Source organism: Anticarsia gemmatalis, chromosome 13 (assembly GCF_050436995.1).
Source record: "Anticarsia gemmatalis isolate Benzon Research Colony breed Stoneville strain chromosome 13, ilAntGemm2 primary, whole genome shotgun sequence".
Classification (NCBI taxonomy): Eukaryota; Metazoa; Arthropoda; class Insecta; order Lepidoptera; family Erebidae; genus Anticarsia; species Anticarsia gemmatalis.
In genome coordinates, this window is record NC_134757.1 from 8,287,854 (window position 1) to 8,304,965 (window position 17,112).

General features: G+C 33.2%; 1 pseudogene; it reads right to left on the bottom strand.

The window, feature by feature from the left end:
- Positions 1–12,903: 12,903 nt before the first annotated feature.
- LOC142977750 (uncharacterized) lies at positions 12,904–16,414 on the bottom strand (annotated as a pseudogene).
- Positions 16,415–17,112: the final 698 nt, after the last annotated feature.

Sequence of the window (17,112 nt, forward strand, 5' to 3'; positions counted from 1 at the left end):
TGTGATATCGGTTCAATCGTTCTTGAGTTTAGCTTTTTTCAGTTGGAAAGCGCGATAATCGGTGGAAAAAAAATATGAATCAGCTACAATAATGCGAAAAAGTGCAGTTCGATATTCTTTTAGCGTAAAGATTTTTGTTTAATTAAGACGGAGGTAAATATAATAAAAATAATCCATATCAAATAAGTGGAATCACGCAGATAATTAATTTGAAAGTTAATTAAATCATTCTGATTCAATTAACATGATAATTAATTATTGGCGAATAAATAACACCGCACGCCTTCGTTTCCATTAAAATCAGAAAATACTATTTACTTTTTCATATGTTTCATTAATGCGTTTGTTCTGTGTTTTATGATAAGTTTTAAAAGTTATATTTACAGTCATGGATAGCAAATTATATAATTTAACTATGCTTATTAAAAAATATATAAACGTTACCTTTATTAATTGAATGTGTTTTTTTTTGTGCTTGGAAAACGTATTTAAAAATTTCGTTTAAAACTCGCAAATAGATTCATTTTTCTGCGTCTCTTAATTCGATTTCCACACACTATACAATTGTGACTAGCCCGAAAATTTCTGTTTTAATGCGTGGATGATTGCAATGTCTTCAGAATTGTAGATTCATAAAACAATTTGTGCAGAAGTTTAACGTATTATAAAAATAATTCGAGCTATTTATTGCTCTTTCTTTAAAAAATGGAAACCTAAAATTGCCAAACCAAAGAAGCCTCCAAATACAATATATAAAGTTTAACCAAATCCCATTAGGAATCATTGACCATAGCACAGTGATCCCGAAATAGGGCACATCTTGGGTCGTTATAGTAAATGAAGGGAGAACCGTGTGAATTAATTAATCCGTATGGTGAGCCCCACTAATGGACTTTTGTTGTGATTCGGTCAGCAACGTTCTTGTAATGGTTATATGTAATTACGAGTGATAAGAGAAGACGTTCGATTGATCGGGAGATACTATTGTGTCTATTTCGATAGATGTGGGAGTGATTTTGGATGCTGTTGTATACCACAACACTCGGGTGATTTTTAATGTGCGAACTAAGTCATGTTATTTAATCGGAGTCTCTCTTGCACCTACACATTGTCACATTAATTTAATTCTTTTCATTATGACGTAGTTCGCACGTTTGTAACGGCCTGTGCCTCGATTCTCTACTACTATCGACTACCGAAAACCGAACTGTCATCGAGAAATTTTGTATGAAAATCTGATCAGCGCCTCTGACGGGTGTCGTAGGAAACATTTTGGCAGTAGGTACATTCTAAATGTCAACATTTCGATAGCTAGCCGGTTGTCGGTAGTCGATAGTGGTAGAGAATCGAGGTACTGATTATACCTTACAATTAAAATGATGTTCCAAATTTTTTGGCCAGGGATGATTTCTGTGATCTTAAGGTAGATAATCAGTTCTTCTTGCGATTTAAAAAAAAAAGTAGTTTGTATTTGACTGCGGGTTGAAGCATACTAGACAGACAAACTTTCGGACGTATAATATAAGTATTGATAAGTGTAGTTTGAACCTCTCTATCTACAATAAAAATTACTATCAGCATACTAGATTTTCATAAAGTTAATTCTATGGATCTGCCGTAGAGTTATCATTGTTTTAATGTAGTCACACAACAGAATTCCTATTTAATCGATCGATGTTTTCAACTTTGCCAATAATAGTATCGCGAGTGGCCGATATCTACAGAACTAAAGCGACAATTACAAGGTATGAAAGAGCTCGGGCTTCAATGAATGGGTTATAAATTACATCCATTACCGTGTAATTGCTCAGATATTGTGCTTATAACCAAAGTATTACTGTGGTTAAGCTATAACACTTTGTAGAAGCTTACTGCAAAGGTTAAATGTCTTAGAATTTAAAGGAAATTTTGAGGTGAAGAAGTGTTTTGACCTTATTTAAAGTATTTCATTGTTGTTTAGGAGATTATAGTTTTTGCTTCTGTGTTATGTTAATATATTTGATTCTTACAACGCTACTAAAAGATTTTATTTTCAAGCAAAACGCCACAGATATCTATATACCTACTTAACCTTACCTAATCATGCTGTAGAGAGAGATTATTTGAGTCCAGACAAGTATCGCGACAATTCGCTTTCTTCTAGAAATAACTTTATTCTCTATTTTTTTAAGCTACACATGAAGTACTCATATAGTACTCTTGGGCAAAATAATAATTATTATTTGATCTATAGCTACAAAAACAAATAGATACTAAAAAATCCGATGATCAATAAAGTAAATATGACCAACCTACATGAGCTACATAAAAGGTAAATAAAATAAGACCAAACTACTCTAAATGCAAATAAAAATGCGCTCCATATCTTTGGATCGTAACAACATATCATATTCAGCAATCGACACCTGCATTCTACAAGATCGTTTGATTTTACAGGCCCATAAATACCAGAATGGTGACAACTACGGGAGGTCATTAGGTTTAAAGAACCACACGCACTACACTATGACATATGAATATGACTTTTTTATGTTATGAACTTTTGTTATGTTTTAACAGTTATTGGTTTGCTTAAAGTAATCATGAACTTTTATGACGTCATCAGTAGCTGTGAAGTCGCTGCTCGAGAATCACACTCAGTTTTTTCATGAACCACGTAGGTATGGTTGTGTTGTATAGCACAGTCCTCTGGCTGGTTGGTTTGAAGGGCACCTTCTTTGTATAATCGGGTATCTAAATATAACAACCTTAAAACCTAAAATGAAGAACGTATTCACCAAAATTTCAATCCATACTAATATTATAAATGCGAAAGTAACTCTGTCTGTTTGTCTGTTACTCAATCACGCCTAAACTACTGAACCAATTGGCATGAAATTTGATATGGAGATATTTTGATACCCGGGAAAGGACATAGGCTACTTTTTACCCCGGGATAATGAAGCATCCCCATGGGAAAATTCAGGTGCCGGACGAAGTCGCGGGTAGAAGCTAGTACCTAATAATTACTTAGACAAATAACATTTCAAACATTCTCATTTAATATTAGTAAGGGGAGAATAGAATTGACAGCCAGTAACATGTAGCAGATTCCACGTCTCTCAGTGGATAGGTAACTTAATAAATAATTACTGGTATGATACCGAACAGATTTATACGATATAATTTGCAATACGAACATGTAGTACCTCCCTCAATCGTCTTCATTAATATTACGCGTGGGCCGTTTGAATTAATAAATAATAAGCTGGATAGCTCTTAAATTTCAAGGTGATATTGAGATTAAGTTGAGGCTGTAATGAGAGTAAAATTTTAAAATGTAGTGTAGTTTCTTAATAAATAATAAATAAAAAAATAAAAGTGAAAGTATTGAGACGTTTTTCTTTTAAGTACTGTGTTTTAAACTAAGACTATCTTTTATCAGGATCTAAAGGCAGATTTACCAAATAAATTTGAGTCCTATCACAAAAAAGATATTGAATAAATGAAAAATACAAGAAAACACTCTCTCCAAAAAAAACCTTGTTATCAAAGCAATTATAATTATTTTGTGTTGCACTTATGATACAAACTACCGTGGTTCCCTCACAAAAACCTGAAACAACACTCACTCGATTAAACCTGTCATCAATTAACTTAACAAAATTGAAATGCATTCACGTCAACATTATGCCATCAAAAACATTCTGTAAAAACCTCAAGTCTCGCCGTAAAAAGTTGTGAGATCTATATAATACCAAGTCGATTAATCTATTTAGTCTCTACTTAAAGGACCTTCTGTCTTAAGTTATTACGTATGTTATTATAATGCCAATTTAAAAAAAATACGTCTAAAACAAATAGACCGACCTGGCCATCGCATGATTTGATTATTAGTATGTATCACACTACACAGCACGACAAGAAGTTAATGCTACTGAAATGTTAATAATGGCGAATTTGTGTTTTCTTGCGATGACCAAGTCGATTTATTTGTTTTAAAGGTATTTTTTTTAAATTGGCATGATAATAACATACGTAATAACTTAAGACAGAAGGTCCTTTAAGTAGAGACTAAATAGATTAATCGACTTGGTATTATATAGATCTCACAACTTTTTACGGCGAGACTTGAGGTTTTTACAGAATGTTTTTGATGGCATCTCACTTCTTTTTGTAGAGCGAACATAAGTCCAATTTGTATGGAAAGACGTTGTTTTTTCATAATTTAACATATTTTCCTATGGGAATGTTGTTCAGTTTCATGGGCTAAACACCCTTACCCACCCTATACCCCCTCCCGTTATGCTTCATATAGTAGGTACCTATTTACACTTATTTATTTTATTTTCTACAGTAATAATAATTCATTAACTGCAAATGTAACCTTGTAATCTTATACATTTATATGGGATTACAAAGTTATTGTTGCAGTTGGTGTATTTAGAAAACTGGACCGAAATTCGAAAATATTAAATTTTTCCCATGATAAAAACACTAAACCCTATTTGTATTCTAAATTTTAAGCTTCTAAGTCTGCTAGAAGTACCTTAGACTTTTGATGATCGGTGAGTCAGTGAGTCAGTGAGTCAGTGAATCAGTGAGTGACAAAATTCAAAATTTTAACAAGTTGTCATTCTTAAACTACTGGTTCAAATTGACTGAAATTTTAAATATACCGTGTTTATACAATGACTGATTAGTAGCTGAAAATCCAGGCTTCTTGTTTTATCCACAACGAAATTATAGGGGTGTCAAAAATAGCCCGAATTGCTTCGAGAAAAGGATGTTACGGCCGTGCCGCTTTTTTTTGCTCGACTTGCGGGGGCACTTCCGTGCCCCCAGATCTCAGTAGTAAAACAAAACGTAGAACAATAGCCGAACAAAAACGAACACGCCCGAAGGTGCACGAAGCAAAAGGCTAAAAAGGACAATCATCAAAACAAACAGTGGTCGAGTCGTTTTCCATGCTATCTTTAGGCTGCGCCCACATTGCTGCCAGCGATTAAAATTGTTTACGTTGCTAATGAAACGCCATAACGTGACGCGACGAAACGTGGACGAACCCTACGTCATAATTAAAATTTCTGGTAAAAAGCAAGGAATTCGTGGAGTGACTGGAACAGACATTTTTGTACGATGGTCGATAAAAGCTCACTAGAGTAACAAATCAGAATAATCAATCGCACAGACGCAATTTTTAGATGATAAAAAAACTAAGGTAAGTAAATAAACTTAGGTAGTTGATTTAACTATTTGACTAAGGTTCAAACTCAAATCGTTTTTTTCAATTAATGCCATTATTCTATATTAATATTACAAAATCAATGATATATTTCTTTCTAATCTTCAATCAATGTGTGTACCTTGCATTTTTGCATTTAGATCTTTGACTTTTTATCCATTTGCCCACACTTTTTTTCGCGGTGTCTTCTCTAGCAAAAATAATTCAGTGTAAAAAAAAACCCGGTAGGGTGCGCCACAATATTAGCTAAAAGATTCTCTGTAATTAAATTCCGCAATAAATTAAGTGTAATTTTCGGAACTATTGAGAGTCCCAGGGGTGATATGATGGTTTATTAATGTCTGTGTTTCAAGCAAAAATTGCGTTTTAATTGGTGATGAAAAACATACAGCTACCAAACCGTCATTGAGGTCACAGCTAGAGTATATTTTTACGCTACTTTTATAGTGTAAGTATATTTTATCATTGCGCTTTCGTGAAATAATATATTGCAAACATTCGTTTGTTGCTTTTATAATATATTTTTTTTTATGTTTGGGTGCACTTCCGAGTAGTAAATTAGAGTTATTTGCATTCGTCTTAATACAGCTGTGAATGGCGGCTAAGCTTTGCGAAAGCAGATATTTGGGTATGCCGACCAAGTAGGGATAAAGGAGTTAAATGCACCAACTTTTTAAAATAATAATATCTCTTTAATCTTAAGAAAACAATAAAAAGTAATCTCGCCAACTCCTTTATCTGTAACCTTTCGAAATTACGATGAAATTTTTAACCTACATTCTTACATCAAACCTCACCTTCACCTTTCAACCCACATAGATACACGTTTCGTTTTCCTAATTACTCCTTAAATAATGCTCAAGAAAATAAGCAAGCTTCGCTTAAATCATTTGCAGACACATCACGAATAAATGAACTCAATTATGAACTGAATATGCAAATACATTGACTTTGAATAACTCTATGTGGTTAAGATTTACACCACGTACTTACCTATGTTAATCGGTATGAGCATAAAATATGAATTTATCTTAGTTCGATACTGTTGCTTTAAATAAATAAACTAAAAAATAATGCAAGGCTACTCTTGCATCAAAAGATCATGTTACAAGCATACAAATAAGAACACACAAACTGAAAACAATATTATTCGTAGGTTTTTTTTGTTAATTTTCACTCAAAAAACCTGTTGTCGTAGTGTTATGCGACTACTTAAAAGATTTTACGATAACTTCGTGACAACATTGATGAATGAATTAGTAAAGATCAAAACAAAAACGAATTCATTCTTTCTTGCAAATATTACAAGCTTACGGACAAAATTAAAGAAGAAGCGAGTATCCTATTTTTAAATACACAATTTATTTAATTATTTACACGAAAGTCCAAACACAAAAGGCTGTAACGAATATATTTGGTATTCAAACAGTATTGTATCAGTAACACAATATAATTTCACGGCGGAAGGCTATGATTGACATTTGATATTGAATGAAATACAGCCTGTTCCACAATACATGCCAGACTTGACAGGTGAAGCTACCGTTCTTACAACCAATGTGTATATTCGATATTATGATATACTCTGAATTTAAATTAACAATGCTACATGTACTAACTGTTTTATGCGGTTTCACGCGAGATAAGGAAATAAAACAATGTGTGACGTCGTATTCGATGTTGATGAAAATAATTACGTCACAAATGGTTGGATTTTTTAAAATCTATCGTAAGAAAAAACCTCTTACGCCAATAAAGCTCAGTAAACTCTTATCACCATTGATTCAACAATTTATTTGTTAAAACGTACCTAACAGTCAGTCAGCCAAAGATATGCACTTTTAACTATAGTACAGACTACGAACGAAACTAGACTCTACGGAATAAGGTTTTCATTTTGATCTTCTACATTCTATAAAATTAAAAGTTAAATAACTGTGAACGTGTATATTATTATGTAAACATTCACAAATTATTAATAAAACTACGGGTTTAGATATACCACTCGAATTTGTTTAGTTGCTGCAAAACAAACTCCACTGCAAACCGGAAAAGTGAATCCGAAAAAGTATTTACTATTCAGTAGTTAGAGTAAATGTAGAGCGATATAAACGATTGTTTTTATAGTTTCAGACAACCTCCATTAAAATCGATGGGACCTAGTTTCCATTGATGCATTTATTGTTTTTCGTGATTTATGTTATAAATCTTTTAATACGAAGATACGGTTTTAATTGACATCAATAAAACTTTAAACGTTTTGAAAAAACGTTCTTGTGTAAAGCAATACTATGCTAAAATGGATACTAGATTTTTTCAACGCAATGATGCTGTCCGAATATTACTATTTTCAAGAGGTCCATTAGCAATGACATATAATTGACAAATCTCTCAAATGCCTGCAAATTATTATACTTTACTAAAATTGTAAAACTTTGGACCCAATACTTGTAAAATGAGCAACATATCAGCAATTCCAAAAAATATATTTGAACACTGGCCCTTGAAATTATTTACGAAACAACTCTCTACATTACTTTTTTGTTTCGCAAAGAGAAAGCAAAACAATGGTAAAAGACGTGACCTTTCTTAATCAGGCTGTTATCATTCGGGTAGCCGTCTGCCAACCCCCTTCAACTGAGAAATAAGTGCTCACGTCGATAAAGGCATTCTGATATGGAATCAGCAACGTAATGAAGATAGGGTTAATCAAGATTTCCATAGATATTCTCTTTGGTTTTTTCAAGTCAGTAACCGATAGTTTTAGTTGTTGCATTAGATTTAGATGTGCGTGAGTGTGAATTTTTTGAGGATTTCAAGCAGAGTTTGAAGTCCGGAATAAGTTACAGAAAAGACGAGGGAACATTTAACAGATAGAGGAAATTTTAAAAAGTAAAATGAGAAAATAAGAGTTAAGCAGATTGACTATGAATTCTCAATTATAGTTGGGACAAGAGACAACGAGGGATATAAACGGTACGACGAGACAGATAAAGGGAGATGAAAAGGGAAAACAAAAAAATACTTCTTAATTTCTCTGTTTCCATTTTTTGTGTTTTCAATATTTGCTTTTTGAGTTTCGTAGAAATTGAATAGAGTACCATAAAAAATTAATTCTTCCCTAATTTTAATTTCGGATAAAAGTAACGATTTGAATCTACCAAAGCTTCACAGTTCGCAGATAACATGTAAACATGATATGAACATCAAAGCCTCAGCTCATTCTTGTATTAATTACTTGTAAGCCATTGATTAATTCAATTAACCAAGTCAATTTAACAAAATAATTCACAGCACTGAGAGGCAACAACGATCTCAAAGCCTTGGAAAACAAATTGTTGATATTAATTTCTAAGATGGATGCTTGGATATCTAACAAACTTAATACTTTTGATAAGTGGTTACTAGGAAATGCGATCGACTTGCTCTGTGGCACAGCGGTAGTAAATATGCGAGTTGAGAGGTCAACGTTTCAAATGGGTAAAAAATTGCGACGTTTCCAGTATTTTCTCTGATGAAAGTTGGGGTACAGACCTAAGTGATTTAGAAAGTACTTAAAAACATCAATATTGTTATCTACCTATAAATGGTCGTTACTGTATTTCGCTTCGTTATATTCATACTCTATTAGATATGTATAAAACTTTTTAATGTGAGACATATTCTCAAATCCTCTCTAAATAATAAATAGAACCAGAAATTATCACTTTACTATTCCACAATACTCTCTTCATGGGTGCACTTTACCACGTTAATCCGAAGTAAGGACACAAAGGACCACAAATAAAGCTATCCGTAATAAAAATGGATATTCTAAGAGATAATTTTAAAAGCGTTATAAAACGGTCGACTCGGAAAGTATCATCTTATAAGGATTAATTGCTAATGGAAAGAGATTTGCTGTAATCTTCACTTTTTGTTGTGGCTACTTATATTGGATGGAAATCTGTAATTTATTAAAGCTTCCCCACTCGATCTTTGTGCGTAATAAAATTGAAGATAATTGGTTGCTACGCATCTTTAAGCTTTCCGGTAGAGGAAAAGTATTTTAGACTTTTTCTATAGTAAATCTTGCTTACTAGCGGTTTCTGGTTCATTGTTTTAGATACAATTGGTGTTGATCCAGCTGTCGCATGCAATTTTATTAATACGGATAAGTTTTCTATGCTAGCGTATTTAAGATGAAAATAGTATATGGAGAGATTTTGGCATTATTTAGACTCCTACATTATAGGAGTCTAAATAATGATACTCAGTTGATAATCATATGATTATCAACCGAGTATCAAAAGTCCAAACCATATAGCTGTTTAAAGATCTTTATACCCCATTTTCACATTCCTTTACTTACACTATTTAAGTAGGATTTGTTGAAATGGCAATTGGAAGACCATAAAAATCTACTTGCATTCCATTGAGTGATCTAGCAAATACTGATTTAAATGCTAACTGCATAAAAACAAGAATGAAAAGGTTTATTTATTGAAATTAATCGTGACAAATCATCTTATTTAATTCCCAATATGGATATATATGGAATATTGAAATCAAAGGACTGACAGCAGTAATTCTACTTTACGGAATGACAGCAATAATTTTATATTAAACATTTATCACATTCACTATTATCTGTTTCAGAAATGTATTGAAATATACGAAAATATGAATATACTCATAAAAATGGTACGCTGTAGAATAAATTCAGATATATTTTTGTCTACTTCAGCGAATCCACATACATTATGTACTCATGTTATTCGTGTAAAGTGAATTGCGTGCAATTGGAAATATTACGAGAATTGAACAAACATCGGTGGATCGTGTATAGACTTGTTTGGTGAAAAGTCTTATGGATATCTTGACTTGTTTATATTAAAGTAGTAAAGCGTGTTGTACGAGTATGTTGATGGTGGACAGTTGCGTATTTTGAAAAGCTCAATTTGAATGGAACAAGTAATTTTTTAAATTTATTCTTTTTAACTACAGTTGCGTATTTTGAAATGCTAAATTTTAATGGAACAAGTACTTTTTAAAATTTATTCTTATTAAAAGCCTTGTTTTGGATTTCAAATTAAATACGAGTATAGCAACTACAATATTAATACTATCGAATTGCTGATACAAGATAATGTTAGTAAATTGAAACGAAAATATTTGAAATTAAGTTGTTTAGACATCTCAGTGTAATATTTTAGAAAATCTAGAAAACATAATTTCGAATTATTACTATAGTATTAAGTTAAATTCTTGAACATTTGACTAGAATCTGTTATTTATAAAATGAGGGCTTCAAATTTGAGGTATTAACGAAATAAGGTCACAACAATATGCTCTATTATTCCAGCAATTTATTTTATTATGAATTGTTTAGTTTAATACAATTTTACGCAGTATCTTGCGTTCAAGGAATAAAATAAATGACTGGAATTAATATATTGGTGTTGTTAATTTGAAAGTGGGTAGAATTATTGTTTAGCACAAAATTAAGTTCCTGTTAAACTATATTCTATTTAATTTGAAACCCATACGAACGGAGTGGGGAGAATATATAGAGCATTGCTTTTGGTTTTATTTAAAAAATTCTTCGAAATTACAGTCAATGTAATCTGAGCATTTATGTCAGAAATGGGGTTTCTGGAATATTAAAAGTACGGGAAATTCCCAAAATCGTAATTTGTTTGGGCTACTAAGAAATCCTGTATAAAGAAATACACCAATTCTGAATTATGAATAAAACCTGTTCAAATACTGTAAAATAAAATTCTACAACCCGCAGCTACTTTTATAAAATTACTTACTACTTTTTTATAAAGACTTCTTCCCCCAAATTGACCCGCATGAAAAAAAATCTCGGTGATAAGTACCTATCGTATGCGTTAATCCAAATTAAAACTATTTGTGTACCCAATTTTATCAAATCTATTAGTCATTTTGGCGTCATTAAATAACAAACGTACATTCAAATTTACAAATTTTAAGATTTATTGTAAGTAAGCTGCAGTATTATAGTAAAATAATTCTTCTAACAAAATTATATGTTAATGCGATTGAAAGTTGTCCCACAATTCTGCTTCGGTCTATCTTTAGTACAGTCTAGGGTTTCGAAGTGAGGACAGCCGTCAATCTTCGAGCGGCGATGTCTCGGTAGAGTCGGTAGCTAGATGTAGCGGCTCGTCAGTATAATCAGTGTTCTAACTCCGACCACTTTCTAGGAAATCGTGTCTGTCTTAGTTTCCATAGCATTCCGTTAGCCGTTTATTTTCAAGATAATGGAATTATTTATAAAGTTGCCAACTGTTTTCTTTGGTTTAATTTTATTCTAAGAGTAGCTTTAACGTTTTGATAGATGGTAATAGTATTGAAATCTACCACGGACAAATTAGTCGACTATGAACGGATTATCAGCTGGAAGATTAGTAAAATGTCTAAGACATAATCTAGATAATTAGAATAAATAAGTTGGCAAAGTTTAGCTGGATTATATTTATATCAATACTTAGATAATAAAAGTACGTACGTCTAATATAAGCAAACTAAATATAATTTTTCCATGATCCAAAATATCTGAATCTGAAGTAATCAATTAAGAGACAAATGTGTTCAACAAATATAAAGGCTGACCCGAAAATGTCGGAATAAAACAGCCTGAATTCAATGAAAAAATACTTTACGACAAGAGGAAAAATCTAAGCTAATTTTAGCTCAAACATTATGTTCGAAGTTCGTTCATTCAACAGATGCCTACAAATAGAATTCGTTTTAACCTTTATCACAAAAACCCGAAACCCAATTCTCAGTTAGATTAAATTCGTACAATCTATAATTAACACGTTCGTCCAAACGAAAGTGGCATATAAAATATTAATTACTGCTGCATATATGTATTTTATTATGTTGAAAAACGTTCCTTCGATACCGTAGTAAAGTTCCAATCCTCATTTAGCAGAATGTTTGCTGTGCATTGTTAGCTAAGTTTTAAAAAATGAGGCGTTGACCACTCAACAAAAACAACAGAACATTTTATGCAAAAAAAAAATATCAATATGTATTCAAATAAGGAGAAGAGAAAATTAAACTTGCAAACACTATGTTTTAGTTCACGTCACCAACATCTGTTACATCACAACAGCGAGACATTAACACAATTACATCGTTCGTCATGTTTGTAGAAACAAAGCATATATTCAGCTAGCATACTATTTGCGAACCGAAAACAAACCCTTAATGATAATGGGCAAAGCCGCTAAAGGATTAAAAGTGTATGAGGACCCTTTAATACAAATAAGGGTTGGGAAGGATTAATATGAAAATAAACAATGTAAAAGATTCAAAACAATGTGCTGCGACCGCTGGCGCAAACAAAATTTAATGAAGCGAACGAAATATGGCACCGATATAGCTTTGTTTTACTTTGAGTATGATATTTTATTAATTAGGGACTTTTAGCTGGACTTGTAGTTCTTGTTATATTTTTTAGTGTTGTCGTGTCTCCGGGTATGTTTTTGTTTTGTTTACTAAAGTAACATCATAGGGTACATTTAAAAATACGTATTGTAGAAGCGGCTAATTAAGAAATTGTTTCATATGTTCTAGATGTTTTGTAACTAAAATAACTAACTAATTTTAATATTGCATTGGAATAATTTTTTTTATTTTTATTTTATTTATTTATTCCTTTATTTCAGGCAACTGAGGCCCATAGTATTACAATAAACAAAATACAACTTATAAATAGACTAATACATACAAAATATAACTTATTCTAAGTGACACGTGATCCAGGTGTCGCCTGACGCGTGGTGTCGGGTAGCCGTCCTCTGTACCGCCGGAACACAACACCTCTCGGCCAAAATTCCTCCTTCATGAAGGTCGACAGATGCTCAGTCGGCACTCTCACCACAAATGAGTTGAAATTCACATTGTGACAAGACTGCAACTGCTCGACCCTCAGTTTGAAATTGGTTTTCACTTGGACGTACTCTACAATGTTTTCGGCCTTTGTAGAGTAGTGCAGGCGGGACACGTACAACAGCGTCGCAGGCACGGCTGGACGCAGCAGATGGTTCGGTCCGGTCGGTGCAGTACCGCACTGATTGCGACGAGATGACTTCCTCTTTTTCTTCTCCACCTTGATGAAGCCATCCTTTTCGCACGTAGCCTCGTTCTTCTTACCCTGATGCGGATGGACGTCTGATCTCATAGTGATCTTCTTATCCCCTTTCTGTCGCCACTGTGGTGGTTGTCCAGCTGGTTGGTTGGCGGCAACTGCCGCGTAGGCACGTGTCGGTGTTGACGTAGCGGCACGTGTCACTACCTCGACCGATGTTGTTGGGGCAAGCAGTTTCGGCAGCTAGCGACGACTTAGGACTCGCCGCTTCCAAATTGCCGACGGATGCGTTTTGCGCCCCGCGACGTGTGTTGACGTTGGAGGTGTCGGGTGACTTACATGACGAAACAGCGCCACGTAACTGCGCCAACTCCTCACGCAATTCACCGATGGTGTTATTAGACACCTCCAGCATCGACTGCATCTCAGCCAGACTCGACTTTAAGAACGTGATGTCCTTTAACAGCCTGGTAACGTCGACGTGGTCGAATGTGACAGGTGGGAGTTTATGCAGCTCCTTCGCCACAAAGGTCGGCACGTCATCCGGATCCATTACCTTCAGCAAAGCGATGATATCTTGCACGCTCTTCTCTGTCCCATCTCTTCTGCGAGACGGCATCTGGTCCAGCTTGCCAAGGGACTGGTATAACAATCTCTTGCCGCTGCTGATGTCCTCTTCTTTGAAATTGGACTTGCAGATCTGCATCACGCTGACCTCGTCCATAGTGTCAATGGCATTTTGAATAAATGCCAACAACTCGTTAGCTATAAGTTGGGTACTCATAGCCATGATCACGTGCAACGGCTACGGCCGCGCAACACCGAAAGTAAATAATATTCAGAGCCTACTAATGCACGTCCGTATTTGAGCGCGCATCGAACAAGGCAAACCTAAGTAAATATTTAGTTCTAAGATAATAAATTAAGCTGAAAGTAACTTTTACTGTGCAAAAGAATACCTAATTTTTTTCTCGGGTCGTGAACTTGTGTATTCGGTATAAGACTGTGAATGACGTGTACCCAAAACTTGTATGCTACGTTATTTGCCTGTTAAAAATAAAACAGAATAAAAATAAAAACTACTGCTCCCATTACTCCTCATTTTAAAGAAAGAAAATTAAGTTTTACAAATAAACAAACACTTTTTGCAACATGTACAGCGCTGTTGTAATTTTCCTCCGACTTTTAAAAACTACTAAAAGCTTAAAGGAGTGAAGAGTTCAACTAAAACATTGAAATACGTGTACGTAATCCAAAGCAGGGACCATTTGTTAACCTATTGTCTACGAAAGAATTTCTTGATATTTTCCGAACAGCTTCCACTGCGGGCGAGAAATAAGCCGGCGTTTTGTACGCTACTTCTGGCTTCTATTGAAAATCATTTTGTGGGTTTTTATTTAGAAAAAGCCGAGAGTATTTGTTTAAGTATTTATTTCTTAAAGTAACAGCTGGTTTCAGTATTTATTTTTTTATTAATGGTTTGTACAAATATAGCCTTGCTGATAATTTGCCTTCAATTCAATGGTTTTTAAGTTATCAGTTTGTTCAATAATCTATCGTTAATAATATTACAGGTCTTAGGTATTAAGACCTCTTCTTCGTGATATTTACTTTGATTATAACTGTTTTTTTTTTGTAGTTGATGATATTACGCTGAGTTTTATTCTAAATCGATTATTAAAAATGGTTAGGTGAACCGGCTCTAATTTTGTATAAAATAAAATGTTTATTTTTTTTTTCCGTATTTTTCATTTGGCAGGAAAATGTCGCGTCTGTGGTGTTTATGCAGATGAAAAGAAAAGATAAAACAACGTCGACGCCATAAATAACGATTAAGAAAGTTACGTGTTTTCGAAGGGTCCGTAAACCCGCTAATACCGTTCGTTTAGAATTTTAAAACAACGAATGCAATACGTGTGTATAAGAATAACAGTAGATAAATAAAACGGTAAATACATTTAATATTTATAACAAATTGTTTTTATTTGGTCAAATCATTAAAAATTATGTTTCCTTTTAAAAAGAAATAACTAAAAAATCCTTTAACTTAAGAAACAGGAATTGTTTTAAAATATCTAACTAATAACGTAAGAAAATTACTTTGACAGACACTTATAAAAAGACTATACGTATTAGCATGTTTTAAATTTTGTTACAGCATATACTACATATAGTACTTTAATCAAAGTACACCTGCAACAGTTTTGGTTGAGAAAAACATATTTCGTTAAGTTAGCAGCCATTTGATGGCCGAAGTTGGGCTATGACGATGTTATATCGTGTGTAAAGACACAATGGCCAATGTGTTCAATAATCTTTGATTTATTTCACTATTTTGAAAAGTTGCTCGGAAATTGTTCTGTACAGTGTACAGCGAAAGTCGTTATAAATGAAAATTGTAGGGGCAACAGAAATTGTTGCGATTTGTTGAGTGCGATTTACTTCTGTTACCTAAAAACATAATGTTTTTTAAATTTTTGTTTAAAATTTGTTTAATTCTATTAAATTTTATTCCTTATTCTTTTTCAACCGGTATTGTACCATTGAATTAACCCTTTAATCATTTGGATTCTTATCTAAAACCCTACCTATATTTAGGTTTTCCTTTCGTAAATAAAAATACAAGATACACCTAATGTAGATTTTCTTCTAAGAATATTTTACAAGTAACCACTCACTCCTAAAGCAATTTCTATTTCATTAGGATTTAATCCCAGCATTGATCTCTAGGTAACTGGATACCAAAGGATACTAAAACGGTCTTAGGTCTGCCCTTTCAAATCCACGAGGGAAATAAGACCACGTTTTCTGTTAGCCTTCTTAAAATAGCACATGTTTTTATATAAAATATACTAGTGTATTTCTAGTCAATACCGCTTTTTGATATCACATATTTTTCTTAGAAAGCTTACAACTTCTTTACAAATATTATATTGGGAGTACATTTCGGAAATTAAGATGTTGGATATCGACATCGAACTTACTGTAATCAATTAAATACATTTTTTTTTACTTTGGTTATGATTAGACGACCTTATTTAAACGGTGAAGCCTTATCTTAAGAACCGCTTAGTTACCTGCATTACTGCAGATAGTATAAGTAGAGCGATTCTCTACATTCAGAACTAACAAATATCAACAACTAGCTGACCCGCGCAGCTTCGCTTGCGTCACGTAAGAGAATGGGTCAAATTTTTCCCCGTTTTTGTAACATTTCTTACTGGTACTCTGCTTCTATTGGTCGTAGCGTGATGATATATAGCCTATAGCCTACCTCGAAAGGCAAATCAAAATTAAATCGGCTATCTAACACTGAAAGAATTTTTCAAATCGGACCAGTAGTTCCTAAGATTAGCGCGTTCAAACAAACAAACAAACAAAAAAACTCTTCAGCTTTATAATATTAGTATAGAAGTATAGATTTGACTTCAAAAATGTATGAACTTTAGTTCCTACTGTATCCGCTGGGGGCGCTGATGAAATTTTCACACAAATTTTCTCGATAGTAGTTGATACTTGATAGCAGTAAACATCGTACGGCAGGCAGTCTACAGATATTACGTTTTAGCAAAATAAATTTATAACTCTAATTTAATCCCAAGAATCTTGTACGGTCGTAACAATATTCAATATGGAGTTTATTTCATAAATTTCATAAATAATGAATAAAATTATACAAGTATTTTACCGTAAAGAGCTATGATAGAATATAAAAAATGCTATATCACTTATTTAATGCATTACGTACACTGCTCTTAAAGAATATTTAATAAAAGATCGG